The 22,355-nt window shown below is 41.5% G+C and overlaps 1 long non-coding RNA gene across 1 annotated transcript in view; it reads right to left on the bottom strand.

Annotated features, from left to right (window-relative positions):
• Positions 1–687: 687 nt before the first annotated feature.
• Positions 688–22,355, bottom strand: part of LOC146079648 (uncharacterized) — a 75,814-nt gene continuing 54,146 nt past the window's right edge. The window contains exons 2-3 of the long non-coding RNA XR_014474670.1: positions 2,672–2,730; positions 688–917 (exon numbers count right to left, since the gene is read on the bottom strand). This is a non-coding gene — a long non-coding RNA (uncharacterized LOC146079648). The remainder of the gene's footprint in view (positions 918–2,671; positions 2,731–22,355) is intronic.

The raw sequence follows: 22,355 nt of genomic DNA, 5'->3' as shown, positions 1-22,355 counted from the left end.
CCCCTTCTCGTTATGCAGATGGTGCTGGCGGGGGATTTTGGCTGGCGTTGCCATCGCCATCCCCTGCCAAGATGGGACCTGCCCCATCTGTATGTCCAATTTCACTTGTCACATAAAAGAGATAAAAAATATATGTACAATAGTGTAACCTATTAAAGTCCACAGTGATTCTAATATACAGAGTATGCGTGTAACTGTACCGTATTTGAAAGGCCACTGATACTGTAGGTAGACTTTTAAGGCATTTGATAAATAAGGTATCCAGATTCCAGTCTCACAACTGTGTCTTCTCCTGTTAATAGTTTTTTTCTCTCAATGTACATATAAAACAAAGAGACCATATATGGTGTAATACCATCTAGTCTTTGATCAAGTACATGAAATGCTTAAGTGGGGGAACCGTACCCTATATTGTTGTCCACCTCAATTCAGTAGACATCAATAGCTCAAAATGAAGGGAGACAAAGACCTTCAATACTGGTCCTCCTTCCCTTAGAAGTTTTTCAACATGTAGGAAAATCAAGAACATATCTCCAATGGTGAAATAACATTTTAATCAAGCATTTAAAATACAATAGAATTCACAATAAAAATGGATGGGTGTGAACAATGGACGCTCACCAAATTTGTATGTCCACAAAGATTGTAGACACAGACAGCATGATAAAATGACCTCAGGTGTCCCTTGATGCTGTTACAGATGTCCCTGGATGCTGTTACTCAGCATACAGAAGGTGTGGCTGGGAGGAAGGGCCCAAGGACAATTCGATTGTGCACCACTTTTCTTTTTATTATGGGCTTTATTATTTCAGGGCATTGGGGATGGTTTTCAGTCTCTTGGAAGTCAATCCTTTACTGTCTCATGCTTCATTCTTATTATACTGTCAATAGCAGTTAATCAGACAAATTCCAACTTTCTGAGTAGAAGAGAATAAAAAGAAATGCAGTAATATGGAGGGACAGCCTTCTGGAAATATTTCATATCTATTATTCAACAGATGTCCTATGAGAGATGTAACAACTTCACTATGATATCAGATATTCACAACAAACCTTTGTTATAATTAATAACAATATCCTACAAAATATTATGTATAGCTGAGTATTAGTACTCCAAGAATTTTCTTAATTTTAAGACTAAGACTATAAAATTGAGATACATCATTTAAACCAGAAGCCATAACAACCACTACTGTTTGTATTTTACTGGGAATTGGATGATGGCAGTACTGAAGCGTGTGTAGTAAGAATTCCTTGTGTATTTTTATTTTTGCAAGAGTTAATAGGACAGTACTGTACTCTGTAAGTAGATGACAATATTTAAAAATCTGAAAGTAATGTATTCACAATTTTGACCGTTTGCGAAAGAGCCTACTAGACAGTGGACAGTGATTTTGGAGTAAAGAAATAAGCTGTGAACAGCATATAATGCAGTACTGAAGTGCATTTTTGTATCATCTACAGGAAATGTAGATTACAAAATTGGGACAAATGTAGTGGAACATGATTTAATAAATAAAATACAATTTTATTTTACACAAAAAATATAAACTATATAGACTGTTCTCTTGCCTGCGAATTAGAAAAGAGATCCAGTTAGCATACGGCAGTCCGAATCCTGACACTGGTTAGAAGACCTAAGCCGTTATCCTGACATTGCTGTCCCCACAATCCCGATTGTTGGCATCATGATCAAAAGTATGCCAGGAAAGGTTAGCGTTATGCTGCAGGTGTGTGCGTGTGTGTGTGGGGGGGGGGGGGTTATGTACTAGAGGGAGGGTTATGGTTATAATTTGAGGTGGTGGCAGTGTTAGGCTCCTGACCATCAGGCAACTTGTTTATAAAGCACCGGGATCACCAGAGCTGGCCTAACCTATTTGATGCCCTAGGCAAGATGTTGGCTGATGCTCCCTAGAACTTTGCTAGCTTCACCTCTAACCCAGCATTAATCTCTCAGCACAGCATTCAGAAGCACAGATCACAGCAGCCAGCAACATCCATCATCCATAGCAACCCTGTGCCAGCAAGAGCACTGACCCCCACATCCCCATTTTAGAAGCAGCAAAAATGCGTGCCTACGGTGTGCACCAAAGAAAGGGGGATGTTTTTGCTGGCAAGGGGCACGGCCATACAACAGTAACCCCAATCCAAATTATGCAAATAGTACACCCTTATTATCATTAGATAACATGACAGTGTCCCTTATTAACTTAACATCACATAGTAGTGTCCCTTATTCACATTACATAACACACAGTAGTGCCCCTTATTCATGTAATACCACACCATATTGTCACTTATTCACATTACACCACACCTTATTCATGTTACACCAGAAAGGCCAAGGACCATCCTGGGAGGGTGGAAATGGGAAAAGAAGATGGCCTGACACACCTAAGGGAGTAAGAAGAGGTAACGGAAAGGACCAAGGGCAATGGGAAAGAAAAAGTATCGGATGTGAGACCAGCTTTCTGTTACTGGGAGGAGTGGCAGTTGCTTGGCAAAAGCGGGGTGAGGCACTAGTGGGGCTGAGAAAATGAATGCCTTATCCCTGAGGCAGCACGGGGGTGTGAAGAGGACAGACCATAACATTTGTGGAAAGGGAGGACATACAATAGCAGTAAGGGAGGAGGTTTATTTTTTAAATAACTATGAAAATATAAGTAATTACCCTGGTGATCAAGTTGCAGTCACGGATGGTGGTATAACTCTCTTGTCTTCTGTGTACACCTAAAGAAAAAAGAAGAAATATGGACTGCGCTCTATATTGAGATTATAGAAGTCATATTTATTAATCAATAAAATTAATAGTTACAAAATTATAATTATAAACCGGCCGTCAGAAGACCGTAAAATACAAATAATATAATAGAACTCTGCCTATATATTGAATACAGCTTTGCAAAAATACTATTGGTCAGAAATTTATTTTATATTTTTATTATATCATTTGTGTTTGCTGCTGTGAGGTGTTCTCTGCAATCCGTGCTCTTAACTTTGGCAGGCTCAGCTGTGTGAGCCACGCTGCCAGTGGCTGCCCGTTCAGTGTGGCATCTTAAATATGTTCTTGATAAAGATCGAAGCATTGAATGACGAACTGAGTCACTAGTCATTTTTTAGGGTATATGAAGTCATGAGAGTGCCTTCATCCTCACGTTATTGTAGTATGGGATTCTTCACCCTGGACGGCTCCTGGGAAAGTAAAACTATTATATGTTGTGGAGTGCTGGCTTGAAAACTGATGTGTGTGTATGTGTATATATATATATATATATATATATATATATATATATATATGTTTTGTAGCAGGTAAACCGCTGACCAGCATAAGCAAGGAAGGTTACAGCAATGCAGCATACAGGCATAAACTCTTCAGAATGCTCCAGTGTTCTCTACCATAGCCCACACCCCGGCCTATCACTTGGGCAGCTATTCTACCATCACGAGACATGACCCTCTGCCCTGGAAACCCTTATATCAGGAGATCACAGGTGCTGCTATGCATATATACCTCTCTTGTCCATTTTCAAAATTAGACATTAAAGGAAAAACAATTAGTATTCATGAACTATAAAGAATTATATACTATATATTGAGCTTGGGGAATGCAAATAATATATTGGCATGCAAAATCTTACATGAAACATGTTTCAATTAAAAAATAACTCAAGGGGCGTGGCTTGGCGGCCATTACAGGCAGACGTGGACGCCAGGAGCTCCTGCTACACCGGGCCTAAAACCATTAAACAGCAGGCATCCGGGGACGAAACCTAGCTCAGGAGACCCCTCCAGAGCACCAGCACAAGCGGCGGACCCGGCGGGAGGCGGCGGAGTCGGGGTGACCGCTTTCCGGCCACTCGCGGATTGCGGCCTACCCGAAAACCGGGAGCCGCGACCTAAATTTCGGCAGCCAGCCGCATCGCGGGCTCCAGGACGCGCGTGTGCGGCAAAACAGCGGGGAGACGTCCCAGCGAACGGGCTCTTGCTCTGGCACGTACCTGGCAGCCCCCCAGCTTACCTCCACACAAAAGGTTGGTCCACTGCCCTGCCCCAGCTCTGTCCCTGCATAACATTGAAGCCAGATCCAACACCCTGTTACTGAGGCGGCGGCCATATTGAGTGTGGCAGAGGCCTGCAACACTCGCTTTAGAGGACAGGTGCAGGTGACAGGGAGCTGCAGCACCACTTAACGGCCTCCATTCACAGAAGGCAGACCTAACACCCCTGACTGGGGGACAGAGGCCCATAGGGGCTGCATGAACTGAACTGTACCACATATTAAGAACATAAGCAGCCACCCCAGGACAGGTGACACAGCAATACAGGTGTCCCAGTATTGGAAACTGAATGCATATGCACCAGGGTTGTTGAGACCTGCCCCAAAGTGGACATAGGAGAGCTGCCTCCCCCTACTGAGCACCCGGGCCCCTGGGCGTGCGGAGATGAAGTGTGTATGCCTGGCACCCATGTCCTGCTGATGCTGCTGTAGTCACTTTCTGGGGGAAGGTGCCGGCGACGACTCTGACAACCTGATTAGCAGCACTAGACCCACTTCGTCTGAGAGCCTAGAGTTTACTGAAAGTGCATAACGTCATAAGTTCCATGGTGAAGGGCAAGAAGACCACCCAAATGGAAGGCCGTAAATCTCAGAAGGGTTCCAGTGCGCATCACTCGGAATCCTCACAGCCTCCCTCAATGCGTCAGTTTCCATCGTCAGGTGACTCCGTAATCCCGCCTACGCCTAACTTAACACAATTTGCTGACCCTGACCCCCAAAGTACCCGATCTGTGGAGCAGGTGCCCGCACAAGATACAGGAGGTATATCCCAAGTCTTGCAGATGCTGAGCACTATGCCGACGAAACGTGACTTGGATCAGCTAGAACAGAGATTGCGAGAGACCGTCCGTTCAGAAGTTGCCTCCATACAGTTAGAGATGACGCAATTAAACTCTCGCTTGACCACTGTGGAGGAATTCACCGCGGACTCTGCAGCCTCACATAACGATCTGAGGACCGCAGTCATTCGTCAGGCGGTGGAGCTGCAACAGCTGCACGACCGTTTAGATGATTTGGACAATAGGGGGCGTCGTAATAATCTGCGGATAAGAGGCATCCCTGAAGACGTTCCACCACAGAGTCTCATTGAGTATCTTATAAAAGTGTTTAATGGCTTGTTGGGACAAGACCCGGGGACCCAAATTGAGTTTGATAGAGCCCACCGTGCCTTAAAACCTAGGGGCGCACCAACTGATGGACCGAGAGATGTTATTTGCCGCTTACATTATTACACTCAGAAGGAAGATGTCTTACGCAAAATACGGCAGAGCGACTATGCCATACAGGGAGATCATCAGATCCAGATCTTCCAGGATTTATCTTGGTCAACCCTTCAAAAACGTAGAGCCCTCCGCCCCCTGACAACCGAACTCCGCAAATTGGGCCTAAAATACAGATGGGGATACCCCTTCAACCTGCAAGCTACACATAACGGCAAGCTCTATACTCTTAGGGGCCCAGACGATCTGACGGCCTTCTGCCGAGCCATGGACGTTCCTATAGTTGCTCTTCCAGATTGGCAAGAACCATTAGTGCGCTCTATTCCGCCAGAATTAGCTCATCCCAACAACGATTGGCAAGTGGTTCAACGAAACCCTAGGCCTCCGCTGGACCAGAGGTCACCAAGAAGATCTACCTCTAATTGAGGGTCTACTCTCTAACCCTGTTGCATCATTGTGATTGGACTGTTCGAGGGTTTGGTTTTTCCAGGCAAGCGACCTGACCACACACTTTTTCTTGTGAACCTGAGTCACAGGAGCAGTCTCATGATCTTCGACCCAGACCGTAAGGATTACAAATAGGGACTCAACTGTAACCGTGATGGGACTTTAAGTACAGTAAGAGATGGATAAAGGTTTGGCCGCAACCTCTTAAAGGTTACGATGGGTTTAACATTGTTTTTGAAAAGTTGGGGTTTGTTGTCGGCGCTGACCCCCCAGTGCCCCCATGCCGCCATCCCTTTTTTTTTTTTCCTTGGAACCGGATACGTTTTGTATGTTCGGATTTTCAAGGGGCGGCATTGTGATTTTGTATGTGTTTTTAGATGAAGTATTTTCATATGATGAACACTGTAATATTACTTTCTGGATTGTTTCTTCTTATAACTACTCGTCTTTCTCTCCCTTCCTTTCCTCACCTCTGTTTCTTTTCTCGATGTGGTTGGTACCCCTCCTCCAGAGCCTGCGCAGGCCCCGCCCCCCACCACCCGACCCATGATGGCGGCTAACACGAGACTAACTGCTATTAAGCTGGTCTCTTATAACGTTAAAGGCCTAAATCTTCCCGAGAAACGCTCAAGGGTTCTACGAGACCTCTATGCCTTTAAGGCTGATGTAGCATTCCTACAGGAGACGCATTTCCGGGCTGATGCTGCTCCCACGTTGACGAACCGTAACTTCCCGACGGCCTTTTATAATAACAACACAAAAGGCAAGTCACTGGGAGTGGCCATTCTCCTGTCAAGGAAACTCCCCTTTAAAGATGTGACCTCAATAGCTCTGGAGGAGGGCAGGACACTAGTGGTAAAGTGTAAACTCTATGAACAGACCTACACGTTTGTTAATCTTTATGTGCCGAACCAAATGCAACACTCCTACCTACCTATAGTCTTGGATAAGATTGCCCCGCTGGTGGAAGGCGTTTTGGTGGTGGGGGGAGATTTGAATTGGGCACTCCAGCCGGAGATGGACACCTCAGGTCCCGCAGGCAGGCCCTCTACGGCCTTACATCGTAAGATTAGGAGGGCCCTACATGAACACCAATTGGTAGATACATGGAGGCTACAACACCCAGTAGACCGAAACTACACATTTTATTCTAGACCACATGATATGTACTCCAGATTGGACCATTTTTTAATGTCCCATAGGTATCTACATTTGATCAAAGATACAGATATAGGCCTGACGACTTGGTCAGACCATGCCCCTATATTTTTGTCTATCACGACGACCATAGCTAATGTTAAACAGTGTACGTGGCGCTTAAATGAAAACCTTCTAACTGACGCTAGATGTAAACCGCAATTGACTACAACACTCACGGAATATTTTTCCGAAAATGAAACACCTGATGTCACGGGTCTCACAGTGTGGGAAGCACATAAGTGTGTGGTACGGGGGAAACTCATACAACTGGGAGCAATGTTAAAAAAAGAAAAATTGAGTAGGAAATTAGACTTGCTACAACAATTGCGTTCATTGGAGACATCCCACAAGTCCACCCCCTCCCACCAAACGCTTAAGGAACTCACTGCGGTGAGATCTCAGCTTAATACCTTGTTGTTTGAAGACGTCAAACGTGATTATAAATTGTGTAGAAATCGTTACTACCAGTGGGGCAACAAACCTGGCAGGCTTCTGGCAAGGGCACTACGCTCCCAGAGAGCCACGTTATATATTGACATGATAAAGGACCCGGGGGGGGCCAAGCGCCACCTTACACGCGATATAGCTGCAACGTTCCACTCATATTACACCAAATTGTATAACCTTAACGCTGGGGAGGCGCAAACTCCCTCCCATGACCTGGTGGAGACGTACCTCCGTGAGGCGGGTCTTCCCCGGTTGTCGAGAGAGGACAGCGCCAGTTTAGAGTCCCCCTTTTCCCTGATGGAATTGGAAACAGCACTAAAGGAGACCCCGTCTGGAAAGAGCCCTGGACCTGACGGTTTCTCTGTTTCATATTATAAATCTTTTAAAGACTTACTTTTGCCAAAACTGTTGACTGCCTTTAATGAGGTATCGACGAGCCGTGGTTTCTCGCCTCACTCAGTGACAGCTCACATTACAGTGATCCCGAAGGAAAATAAAGACCTGAGTCAATGCGCTAGTTACCGCCCCATTTCCCTATTGAACGCAGACATCAAATTGTACGCAAAAGTTATAGCAAATAGGCTTAAGTGTTTAATACCGGACCTAATACATTCTGATCAGGTGGGCTTTGTCCCTGGGAGAGAGGCACGGGACAACACGATCAAGGCTATTGACTTGATATATAAGGCCTCTACACACAACATACCCATGGTAGTGCTGTCGACCGACGCCGAAAAGGCGTTTGACAGGATAAGCTGGGTGTTTATGGAAGGGGTGCTGAGACACATTGGGCTAGGCCCGGAGTGCTTGCAGCGCATCATGGCGCTTTACAGATCTCCCACGGCACGGATAAGGATCAATGGGACCCTCTCAGAGCCGGTACATATTGGCAATGGGACCAGACAGGGGTGCCCTCTCTCCCCCTTGATCTTTATACTGTGTATGGAGGCTCTGGCATGCACCATCAGACGCAATCCAAATATCACGGGCTTAAAGGTGAAGGGAGTGGACCATAAGCTGGCGCTGTTTGCGGACGATTTGTTGGCAACACTGACCAACCCCGTTATCTCTATCCCCAATCTTATGGCAGAATTCCGGACATTTGGGAATCTCTCAAATTTTAAAATAAACATGAGCAAATCTGCTGCAGTTAATGTATCCTCGGCCCCCCGTGATATAGAACACCTTAGGCAATCCTTCCCCTTTGCCTGGCACCCTTCTAGCCTTAAATACCTTGGTGTTGTGTTGTCCCCTGATATGTCTCGCCTTTTTGATAATTTTAGGCAGTTATTGCTCACACTTCGCACCGAACTTAGGAGTTGGGGCAATAAACGCCTTTCTTGGTTAGGAAGAATCAGTGTGATCAAAATGAATGTTCTCCCAAGGGTCCTATACCTTTTACAAACTCTACCTATCCATATCCCGAAGACCTGGTTCCGAGACCTACAGAATGAAGTCCGGTCATTCATATGGGGGGGTAAGAGACCGCGGTTCAGACATGATATACTCTTTAGAAGGAAGCAGATGGGTGGATTGCAACTCCCTAATTTCACGGTTTATCACGAAGCTGTGATTTTGAGTCGGGTTCTGGAATGGACGCGTTCAATAGATGCCAAACAATGGGTACATATAGAAAGCGAGGTTTTCCCTCTGCCGATTGAGCTTTACCCCTGGCTTCCCAAGGTTGGCAACATAATACATCCCACAGTAGGCCCCACAATAACCTGTTGGAACAGACTGAGGAAACTCTCATGTGTTACGTCGCTAATATCCCCCCTTACTCCACTGTTTGATAACCCTATGTTCCCCCCCGGAGTTGCTAGCTTAGGATTTGAAAAGTGGAAACAACATGGCGTCCATCGGGTGGGCCAGTTATTGGACGGGAACAAGATATTACCCCTTTCAGACTTACAGGAGAAATGGGGGCTACCTCCATCAGAGATTTGGAGATATCTCCAACTTAAACATTTTGTGCAAGGGAGGGATGTACGTGAGGCAGCTGGCCGAGCATTGACACCTTTTGAGGGTATGTGCAGGGAAACAACGCGCCCTTTGCACCTGCTCTCGAGAGGCTACACTCTTCTAATAGAAAATAAATATAATGCATTGCCAACCTATGCCCGGGCTTGGAATAGAGACCTGGGTCTGGAATTAGACGATGAGACTTGGTCGAAAATAAATTCTGAATAATTGTATAATGTTTTAAAATGAACAGTATGAGTATCTCAGCCTTTTCTTTTATTATAAAGGTGCTCTGAGAAGCGTGTTATAAATGCTCGTTTTTTTTTTCCAATGTAATTTACATTGTTACACATAAAGTAAATTGTTGGAGTTGCACGTGGATTATTTTTGATAGTAGCACAAAACCTTACTGTTCTTCATAACATGCAATATCTAAATCTGATACTTCACATTTTTTTCTTTCTTTATATAAGGACTATCAGGTGATATAAGACCATTCAAAGTTTGTGCTCTCATTTGTCTCATTCTTTTTAGGATTTAAAAGGGCATTTTTTTATCACTACAAAGAACTTAATATATCACCATAGAAATTAAGTCATTGGAATAACCTTTTTTTCATAAATATATCTCCCATGTTATCCATTTTTTAAGTATATTTACATTAGATATATTTTTTTGAACATCTTAAAGTGGTTAAGGGTGATCCTCAGCCATTGTTTCTATTGCTTTTTAGTTGAATTATATATATTTTTCAATTAAAAAATAAATAAATATATACATATTTGAATTATTTTTAAGATCGAAAATATGCTTCCTAAAATAGAATACAGTACTTATATTTTAAATCTTTATACATATTAGAAAATATTAAACTTCTTCAAAACCTCTTTTTTCATTCATATAGTGGGTACTTACATCTACAATAGAAAACAAGAATTGTCCCATTTTACGTCTTTTAATAATTTTGAGAAAATATCTCCTGTATCTAAGATATGATGAATGTTTAACCACTAATTGTTGTAAAAATGATGAATGAGGTCTGATCTTATTTTAAAAATCAGAAAGGGCATCATTTTTGCTCTAAGGAAAGTGTTCTTAACTCCAGTCCTCAACAGGTCATGTTTTGTGTATTTCTTTAATCATGCAGTTAAATTAGTCTATTTTATGGGGACAGTAAATCTACCACCTGTTTCCACAGAGTGAGATTCTCAAAACATGAGCTATTGGAAAATTTTGAATATTGAGTTTGAGAAAAACTGATTTAACTGTCAAATGTATTGCTTATGGAGATTGTACAGTATTTCTACAATATATGTATGATTATAGTTATTTTTAAAGTTTCTATTCTTTATTTTTTATATATAAAATACTTATTTCTTAATTATATTATCAGAATTTGTGTTTCGTGGTCCCATTCAGATTTCTTTTTAACTTTCTTAAAGTCTAAGATGATAGCTCCTAATATTTCTTTCTATGTGGCAGATGTATTAAGCCTTAACAAGAGATAAATGCAAGGGTGATAAAGAGAGATAAACATCCAGCTAATCACATCCTAGCTGCCATGTTACAGGCTGTGTTCGAAAAAAGTCAATAAGGAGTTGATTGGTTGGGCATTTATCTCTCTTTATCACCCTTGCATTTATCTCTTGTTAAGGCTTAATACATCTGCCCCTTTATTTATGGCTCTTATAATTCCTTAATTGTGTTGATTTGTATGTCTTGAATATTTCCTGTGTTTTTCTGAATTTTTTTGGAGAATTATCCTCATGTGGAAACATGCTTTATTTGCCACAAAAACAGTACTAGAAAAATATGACTTAGTAGGTAGATTTTTAGAAGTGATGTTAGCTATTTACTCAGCTGCTAAATCCCATGTTTATAGTAATTGATTTATTTCCACTAAATTTTCAGTTTGTAACGGAACCTGTCAAGTGTGCCCTCTGTCACCAAGTACAGTATGTTTGTTTTATCTATAGAACCCTTAGCAGAAAGTATTCATAAATCATATATGATAAAGGGACCTATAAAAATATAGTACAACATAAAATTATTTTATTTGCTGACAATGTTCTTATATTTCAAACTAAACCTAAAGAATATCTACCTCTTGTTTGGATATTTTAAATCAGTATGCAAAAGTTTCCTATTATAAATTAAATAAAACAAAAAATGAAGTTCTTCCAATAATTATTAACTCTATAGAACTATAAATTCAAGTGGAAAACCTAAATCACTAAAATATTTAGGTATATATTTAGTTGTTAAGGAAAACATTTTCTTGGATTACAACTATGGTCTATATTTACAACTGAATTAAAATTTGGAAGATTGGATAGACTATGAAATAACTTGACTTGAAAGAAAAGCAGCTGTCAAAATGTTTTTCTTACAGAAGATACTATAGATATATCACGCTATTCAAAGAATACTTTCTAAGTATTGGTAATAGAGATTTAATTCTGTCTTGAATAGATATATTTGGAGAAGTAAAATACCTAGACTTGCAAATAAATCTTGTAGATTATGCACTCATGGCCAACTGTATAGAATGAGGGGGTGCTCCTTTATAGTAACACAGTGTGTCCCACTAATATGCAGAATGGGACGAATCCCAATAAGGGCACTCACCAGGGTTTCACGTATTTGACAGCTTCTTTATTGGTTATCCAACCAGGGTTACATATCTGTAGGTCTACGTTTCGGCCACCCTGACCTCTGTGCTGTGTGGATGTCATTGTTGCAGTGTCTTGAGAAAGGCCCTCTAGTGGCCGAAACGTAGACCTACAGATATGTAACCCTGGTTAGACTTGCAAATAAATATTAATGCTTCCTAGATCATATGCAGGTCTTTAATTTCCTAATTTAGAAATACAACATATTTCTTGTTTGATAAATGAAATTAGTGATTGGACAAAAAAGAATAATCCATAAACATTGTGTAAATTTAGAATATGGCATGATAGGTAGTTTTCAAATTAATGATTTAATTTGGTTCCATCTACTACAAATAGAATACTTAAAAAAAAAATACATTACTAGCACTCTTAATTTACTTTTCAATTCAGGCATTGACAAATTATATTCTAAATTCAAACTTGAATATGTTGATCTCTAAAGGAATATGTACATTGAAAGATCTACATTCAAATAATGAATTAATGTCTCTCACTCAGATTCAAAAAAGTTTGTTTTATTTCCCTCTTCTGCAAACATGTAAAAATTTCTTTCTAAATACAATATATAATAACTCAAGTATTTTCCACTATACATCTAATTTTGGTACTCCATCTTGTCAAAATTTAAATTAGAGCCTCAGTTAGCCCTTTGATCGCCAAGGGAATTTGTCAAACTGGGTTTGAACATGATATCAAAAGTTTATAAAATATCATAGATCACATTCCCTGATACCCCATCATTCTGTTAGGCGTGGCATAATGACCTGGTCCACGTATATAAAGTGACTGGAAGAAACACTGCCGTGATCACACACTGCTCTACCAGCTCAGAGGTTTGTGAAACTCAGTATAACCTATTTACGAGATGGTATAGATGCCCAACACTGCTTCACAAATGCTATCACACTGTATCCACTCTGTGCTGGAGATGTGGAAAACAGAAAGGCACCCTCATACATATCTGGTGGGATTGCCCACATATAACACCATTCTGGCGAGAAATCATAAAACTGATATCCAAGATAGTGGAAAGTGCGGCACTGAACAGTCCAGACATCTGGTTGCTCTCACACCCCACCATCCTGGCATCTACATACAAAAATTCTCTATTAAAACATTTGAGTAATACAGCTAGGGTGGTGATACCTGTACACTGGCGTTCAGTGGTACCACCTGCGATGTGGGAGTGGTGCCAAAGAATGGATTTCTACATGCATATGGAGGTCTACTGCACTGCACTAGATAAACACTCCACTTATACAGCGACTTGGTTTCCGTGGCTTGAATGTAAGACTACTAAAGAATATACGGACATAATGGGGGAAATTTACTAAAGTAAATTTGTAAAAAAAATAGGTGTGTTTGTATCCAGAAATACACGTATTTTTGAAATTTACTATCCCGAAAATACGGCAATTCGTATTCGTATTGATGTGCTATCAATACGAATTTGAATTGCCGTATTTTCGGGATAGTAAATGTCAAAAATAAGTGTATTTCTGGATACAAATACACCTATTTTTTTTACAAATTTCCTTTAGTAAATTTCCCCCAATACCACCAAATCATATTTGATGTAAGCACTCTAGGGTATACATACAATGGACCACATGCTCTGATATTTACACTAAATTACCTGTACACTGACCCTTGTCTTTCCTCTTTTTCCCCTCACTTCTTATTGTTTTGTCTTCATTTATCAGTATATTATTTCTTTTGTTGTGTTTTTGAAAATGAAAATAAAGAATCTATAAAAAAAATAGGTGTGAAAATTGCCAAGCAAACCTTTTTATTAATCCTTTGCCTGCCAATGTTGTTGCGAGAGATCCGCAAAATAACAAAAATACACTTGGGGCCTTATTTTGGTTGATTCCCTCCCCAGAGTGTTCACACAGGGGAGTGATGTTTTCTTTATGTGCATGTGCATACACTGACTTAGTAGGCAGTGCAGGCGTGGGGCAACAGTGTTGGGCTGCTCCCATGGGAATGCCCAGCATTTCATGGGTGTTCCCATAAAAATGCTGAGCCTTCCCATGGAAATTAGTCTGTAATGTCAAGGGGGTGGTCAGGGGGTGGGCAGCTGATGTCAGTGGTTGTCAGCTGCCCACCTGCTTCCCATACAGGGAGCATGCAAAGCTAAGACACCAGAGATTTGGCTCCCGCACCCAAGGCTGCGAATGGATGTTTATGCAAAACATACATTTGCAGCCGTGTGAGGAATTTGCTGAGAGAGGGGGGGCAGATGGCTTTGCGAGCAAAGGGCAACGTTACATCCACACGCAACGCTGCAAATTTTGCAGCATTGCGTGTGGACCAGAATAAAGTCCTTGGTGCCCGGTGCCCCAAAAGACTGCAGCCCAGAATTCTCACAGGGTTACCAACCCCTATACACTCCAAACTCTACTAAAATAGTGTGCAACAAAAGGCACTGTTTTGAATTATTGATGACGTGTTCTCCCAGGAAGACACTATGGAGCCACACTGTCCTTGATGTTGGTCCCTTTGTGCATATCAAGGTTTATTTAAATCAAAATAAACTTCATCCACTATGAAAGATCCTTTAGGGTTTACTGACCTTTGGGTTAATTCCTACACATAAAGGTATCTTTATACTTCATTTGTCTTCACACGTCATGCAATGGCTCACATAAGGAAAAGTACTGACCTGGGACTATATCCCTATAAAGGTTTCTTTGGACCTGGTCCCTTGTCCACACCAAGAAGTCAACACCTCCAATTCTCCATAAAAAGGGGTTTTTGTTTATTCTTAAAAGATTTCCATAAAACAAAGCAGATAAAACATTCTTAAAGCAGAAAAACATCCTCCACATGTAGGACCAAAACAATGCTCAACAGTATGCTTTCCTCTCACCTGGACTGAGCTGAAGCCATAAGTCACATGGACCCTATGGTATGGGTAAGCAGTGGATCCTCCTGTGGTAGGTCTGTTGTCACCAATGCGTTTCGGACAGAGATTGTATTTCCTCAATTTTCTGAATTGATGTAAAAATGCAAATGTAGGTGTGGACTTGTATTTTCCCAGTTGTGACTTATAGTAATACATAACAATAACTTCCAATTTTTGTACCTAATTTCCACATACAGGTACATCATATCTTTCATTGGAGTAGATCCAGTATTTTGAGATGATGTCCCAATAGCAAAAGACTGTATAACTGTCAGGACTGCCATTGATATCAATCTAGCCTGCAGTACCTCTGGTTTGCCAGAGGTGCTGCTGTTGTGTTTGGACTGCAGTACCTATAGATGGTCAGAGGTGCTGCTGTTATGTTCAGCTTGCAGTACCTCTGTGTGGCCAGAGGTGCTGCTGTTGTGTTTGGTCTGCAGTACCTATGGGTGGCCTGAGGTGCTGCTGTTATGTTCTGCCTGCATTCCCAGCAGCAGCACATATTGCGGATTGTGTGCTGCAGGAATTGGCTTTATCTTTCTTTAAAGCTGTGTTTGCCCTGAGCTTCAGGGCCAGTTATAGCCTTCTTAGCCTTGGCTGAAGTCCTGTACCTTGCCTGATACCTGTACCTGAGACTTGTACCTGTTCTTGTACCTCATTCCCGATGCCTGTTCCTGTACCTGATTCCTGATACCTGTATCCTTGTACCTGTACCCGTTTCTGATCCTGATAATACAGTGATTTAACATCCGTCCTGCCTCTGTTGTCTCTTCCTCCAGCAGGTATTATTACTATTAGACGTGCAGTCCACTGGGACTCCTAACAATAACAATCTTACTTTCAATACCGTAGCCATCTTTGAAAAATATACTAATTGAAATTGGTAGAACTTCCTGTTTTCTTTACCATTCAATGCCTGTTAAAATAGCCATTTAGAGGAAGCCATACAAGCAGAAAAGTTCCTTGGATGCTTTGAGACTTGACTTGTACATACTTCATTTATATCTGGTTGGCACTCAGGAACTTTTGGGTACAGAGCAGACTATATAAAGTGCACAGTATAAATAATCTTATATGACTTATTGTTTCACTGGGTATTTCCTGATATATTTCCTCTACATACCTTGTTGAGGAGGACTATTATTAAAAGGTAAAAACAGAAACATTAATCTGTATAATACAAAGATACACTTACAGATTGGATGTTATGCCATTCACAGCATAACATCCAATCTTTAAAAACATCCAACAGTATAACATCGAACAGTAAGCTTATTCATTAAAAATTAGTGTGGACTGTCTTGCTTTAAGGAGGAACTTTAAAACACAAAGTGTGGACTTCTCAATATCTTTGAAATTAGTACACTATGGGCCTTATTCTAGTTCACTCTTTCTGACAAAATCCTTCTTAGAATTACAAAACCATGTGCACTGCAGGTGGGGCAGGTGTAAAATGTGCAGAGAGCATTAGATTTGGGTGAGTTATTTTGTTTCTGTGCAGGGTAAATACTGGCTGCTTTATTTTTACACTGCAATATAGATCTCACTTTGAAGTAAAACCCCACCCAAATCTAATTCTCTCTGCACAAGTAACATCTGCACCACCTGCAGTGCACATCATTTTGTCAATCTAAGAAGGATTTTGTCAGAAAGAGTGAACTAGAATAAGGCCCAAAATGCAGTGATTGCACCAAGGCTCATAATTAGCTGTCTCCCATGAATGTTGTAATTTTAAAAGTTTGGGGTCCTTTTCCATTGTTTTAAGTAACATCATAATATCTACTTTTGTGTAAGTATAATAGTTTGCACACATAACACAGATCACAAAACATTTGAAATGATAGAATAATGATTAATCAATTTTTAATTACAAAAAAAGTTTAAAAAAATTGTTTAGAACTTCAAGACAGCCACCATGAGCCAATCACAGCTCGGTACATCCAGGGCCGGTGTAAGGCTTCTCAGCACCCTAGGCAAAACTTTACCCTACTGCCCCCCCCCCCCAATACTGCGACCAGTGCTCCAATCCCAACCCCTTAAGGCACACTTGCCCAACATTCCGGAATGGCAGGTAGGCTCTCAAAAATTGGGTGGTCCATCCAGCCCCCTGGGAAAGTGGGCAAGTGCCCTGGAGGCCCCCCTTTGCCATCCACATTAGAGTACAAGGAGGAGGGGACAGCAAACTAGGACAGTATGCCTCAAGGGAAAGTATGGAGGTGAGTTCTTAGAAGTTCCACAGCAGACACCTGCATTAAGTACAATAAAGATCCTCATAGACATCCTTGATTTTTCGATAGGCAGACTTGGTGGCGCCACCCAGATCCTGGCGCCCTAGGCAGTTGCCTAAAGCTGCCTAATGGTAGAGCCGGCCCTGGGTACATCATCACCCTGTCCCCTCTGACTGGCATATATGAGCCTGTATGATTGAGCCACTGCCAATTCGCCAGTGGTGAAAGAGCATTTAAGAGCTTCCAAAGAAGACGTCTGGAAGTCCTGGTGGCCCTGGCCATGCAAAAGATTTTATATGCTGTTGCATAACAGGTGAAGACACTAGAAGCCCATGGTCATGAAAAAGAGCTTAAAGTCTGCCATGTGAAGATGCTGTATAATAAACTATTAAAGCGTTAAATATATTGTTTTTCTTTTCATATTTTCTTTACAGGTGGACTTTAGGTGCCATATGACCCTTAATGTCCTGGCGTGCTGGCACTTGTGGGTCTCCAATTGCAGGTCAGGGCTGGCTGGCTTGCTTGGACCTGTAAATTGTGTTTAAAGAACAATATTTTTGTACCAGAACCTTGCACCAATGCCAGTAGGGACCCTATTTCAATTTTTGGGCCCCTACTTTCCAAGAAATTTAAGCCCTGGGATGATGGGTACTTATGTAATATCTGGGCTCCCGTTTTTCTTATGAGACCGCGTCCCCTCGCGGGGCTCACTGCGCTCACCACGCTTCGGGCACGGTGGCTCGCTGCGCTCGCCACACTATATAAAACCAACTCCATGCGTAGTTGGATGGTAGGGGTATGAAAAAATGGGGTGCATTTAACATGGGAGCCCAGATAATACATAAGTACCGGATGATGAATTTGGGGGTGGTTAATGTGATAACAGAGGGACCACACAATAAGTGTCCCACCAAACTTTACTGCAGATAAGAACAGAAGAAATTGCTTTTTTATTTAATGTAACTTAAATTTAGAAACAAATATGTTATATTACTTAGCACTCATTCTCTGCATGTAAGCTTAGTGCATAGTCATTGCGGAGGAACTTTTTAAATCCTATCATTTTCTGGGAGAGCCAACAATCCTCAATAATCCTTGAGATATAGAAAATCTGCTGCTTAATTATTACTTGAAGAAATAGCAAATAAATGTGACTTGACAAGAGAAACAAGGAAAACCAAAAGTAAGGAGAATGGCATTTATTGTATTATATTAAAATAGTAATTCAATTCATGGCTATTTGCTTTTAATTGAAATCATAACTATTCAGCGCTTCTTAATTTTCTAAATCTATCTTGCAAACCTTAGAGCTCAGATGCGGTGAACCGCAAACCACAAGTTAACTTACTGTATCTATGAACTAAACGTGAGTTGTTCTGGGCTGCACAAATCATAACTTCGTTGCAGCCACAAAAGAAGTTGAACTGAAGAATGGGGAATACAGGAGAGTGACGTCACCATCAATATAAATAATGCTACATCAGCACGAGGATAGACCTGTGACTTGACATTCAAGCAATCAGAGACTTCAAACTTTATTCTCTCTTGATCCCTCAAAATGGGATGAGGTCACTAGGTCTACAAGCTTTTGGTAGACAATCATTAGGCCACTATAGGACGACAGTCACTAGGTCGACACATAAAATAGGTGAACAAGCTTTTGGTCAACATGGTCATTAGGTTGACACAAGCATTAGGTCGACATGGAAAAGTGAACAGGCGTTTTTCATGTTTATCTTTCAAAAAAGGGTGTTTTTTTAATGTTTTGCAATCCAAATGGGCATAGGGGGAGAATATAATAGTGCCCAAAGCATGGCGAGCCATGGGAGGGGACACGGTACACTGATACGGTGTCCATGTCGGCTTAAGTCAACATAGACACCAAAAACATGAAAAACTCATGTCAACCTTTTTCATGTTGACCTAATGCCTGTGTCGACCTATTTCATGTGTCGATCTATAGTGGTCGACTTAATGACTGTCGACCATACCCCCCAAAAAAATTTTTTTACCATGTTATGCCAAATTTGATCTCCTGTACTGAAAATAACGCATAACTTAGTTGAAAGTCATTTTGGGGGGAAATATCTCATTTATATTCAACATTACTTATTGGGCCAATATTATCCGCAATATCTCCAGTCTCAGAAACAAAGCGTCTTTGAAAGATGTGGAATATTCCCTCTTCAGTCTATGCATGGCCATCCAGTATTTTTCAAGACTGCACTTTAATTTTCCTATGCCTCATAGATTTTATTGTTTTTTAAAAGATTTGAATAATGCTATAGTTTATTGCCAATCTTCCTGCCCTAACATTGATTCTTGTCATTGCCTTTGCTCATTAATACGCTGCCTTTGCTGAGATTTAAGAATTGTTTTATGAAAGAGTCTATCATCATATTTACATATAGACATAGGCTTAAGAAGTGTTGTATGGCCTTCTTGATTGTTATAGACAGCAGTTTGCATAATGACCTTTTTTTTCTGCTAAAATATTCTTGCAGTATCGAAATCCAACAGCATATAATACAAGGTAATGGAGACGTTAAGCTATACTAACATGGCTAAAACATTCCCTGTACAGTTCATACACATACTGTACTCTAAGTATTTCAGCAAGAATATGTAACATTCCTATTGCACTAGGGGGTATATTTACCAAGATGCAGATTTATGGAAGTGGAGATGTTTGATTGGCACCCAATCAAATTATAGATATTATCTTCCACATTGTGTTAGAGAAGTGGAAGCTAATTGGTTGCTATTGGCAATATTTCCATTTCTATAAAATTGCACTTTAGTAAATACACCCCTTAAAGTTGTGTGCATCTGCTAAAATGGATCATAGGAATCAATCTAATTTAGAATGTCTCCAATGACTGTATGGGTACTGAAGCCTTCCCATTGTGGAATGGGCATGTAAAACCTGTAATGACCTGGTCTTTGGGTGTACAATATGTACAAATGGGTTAACACAATGATTCTTCTGGACTTGCTCTCAACAATAGCAAGTAACTTATTTTAGGAAAGAGTTTACACACCCAGGCACAAGTAATAACACCAGAGGTTGAACAACCAAAAGAGAACACTATGTGGTGGCTATTGAGACAAACCATAATAGCCTGTCTAGTGTTTGGGAGTAAAAACCCTCAATAACACAAATATAATTTGGAAATAAACACTTTTTGGTGTAACACAGTTCATATTTTCCAGGCCACCCCGTAGGTGCACTGTGTATTTTCAACTGTCACATTTTAAAATTCTACAGGTGACCTGGAGAATATGAAGTCTGTCGAGTTTGAGAACTTGTGCCCTAGTGCATAGATTAAATTATTTCTCCTTCACCTTCATATTATGGCTAATTTGGAGACACAGTTGGCAGGATGGTGTTGCTAAGCCTCAGGTGGAATTCATCAGCCATGATCTTCTGTGAAGAAAAGAATACTATTCAAGCACCACTAATATGAATGAACTACTGCTACCCTGTCACTCATAAAATCACATAGAATCGCAATCAGCGTGGCAGCTCACAAGACAATTTTGCAAGAGTGAACTTCTATGTCTCCCCCAATGTTCCCGTTATTTAAGTGTAATTGTTTCACCTCTTTAGAATGTGAAAGGTAGATTAATAACCATGCAGCACTACCTTGGATGTTCCCATAAATGCAACACACCAGTGAGCTAGTAAATTGATAATACATAACTTTCCTGTGCAGTTTCCAGTACCAGATAGATTTGTTTATCTGAAACAAAAAAAAAAAAGAAGGAGAATACTCTTCTCCCCCAATTCTGGGACTCACAATAAGGGTACACAAAAAAAGACCATCATTGTGTAGTATTAAAACAAGATGGATATTTTAATTCGTATATAAAACTCTAATTTTTGTAGCCAAATTATACTAGACCGTGATGCTAAGAGATAATCAATTTGCGCGAATCAATCTTAGGGATAGGAGGATCACAACAGGGGAAAAAGCGGGAAGGAAGGGGGGGAGCAATCTCCATTGCAAACAGGTATAAGGAAATGGGTTGGTGTAGTAGTAGTAGTTTGTTTATTTATAAGGTGCCACAAAGTGTCTGCAGCGCCGTACAGAGCAAACAAAAAACAAATTACAAGGTAACGTACAGGGTGTGTGGATAAAATACAGCATAAATAGGGGTATGGCTGGTAGAACTAAAATCAGCATCAGTTCTGAAATAGGCGTCAAATTTGTCGAGGAGACTGAAGATGAAGTAGAGGAGGGGAAGAACAGGGCAGGAGCACTGGTGAGGTAAAGAGGTAGGGTGAGTACGTGAGGAAGGAGGGCCCTACTCATAAGAGTTAACAGAGTAAAAAGGAGGTGGGTGGACGAACGAAAAACAATAGGATAAGTAGGAACGGATGGGAACAGATGGAGGGGTAAGGTAGGCAGGATAGGAGGAGCGAAAGAGGTTAGGAGGAGGAGGGATAGGCGAGTCGGAAGAAGTGGGTTTTGAGGGAGCGCTTGAAGGACGTAAGGGAATCAGAAAGCCTGATGGGTGGCGGGAGGTTGTTCCAGTGCATGGGGGGCAGCGCGAGAGAAGTCTTGGACACGGGAGTGGGAGGAGGTGATTAGGTGACAGGTCAGGCGGCGGTCGGCGACGGAGCAAAGAGGACGGGAGGGAGTGTGGATAGAGATCAGTGAAGAGAGGTAAGGAGCAGTGGAGGAGAGCCTTGTAGGTGGTGGTGAGGAGTTTAAAGAGAACTTGTAAAGGAATGGGGAGCAAGTGAAGAGATAGACAGAGGGGGAGGTGGAGGTAGAGCGGTGGGAGAGGAAGATGCGCCTAGCAGCAGCGTTAAGAATGGATTGGAGAGGGGCAAGGCGGGCGAGAGGTAGCCCGGAGAGAAGGATGTTGCAGTAGTCAAGGCGGGAGATGACAAGAGAGTGAATGAGAATTTTGGTCGCGTCAGTAGAGAGGAATGGTCTGATGCGCGAGATGTTGCGGAGGTGAAAGCGGCAGGACTGTGAGAGAGCACAAATGTGGGGGGGTGAAAGAAAGGGAGGAGTCAATGATGACACCAAGGCAGCACGTTTGGTCGGTGGAGGTGATCTCGTTTCACCAATGCTGATGGAGATAGTGGGAGAAGAGGGGATATTCGGGGGATGGAAAATTAGAAGTTCAGTTTTACCTATGATTAGTTTCAGGAAGCGTTGGGTCATCCAGGCTGAGATGGCCGTGAGGCATTCGGAG

Source organism: Crinia signifera, chromosome 5 (genome assembly GCF_055691185.1).
Source record: "Crinia signifera chromosome 5, ASM5569118v1, whole genome shotgun sequence".
NCBI lineage: Eukaryota > Metazoa > Chordata > Amphibia > Anura > Myobatrachidae > Crinia > Crinia signifera.
Note: the sequence above shows the minus strand (reverse complement) of the source record. Positions and strands in the feature narration are given on the sequence as shown.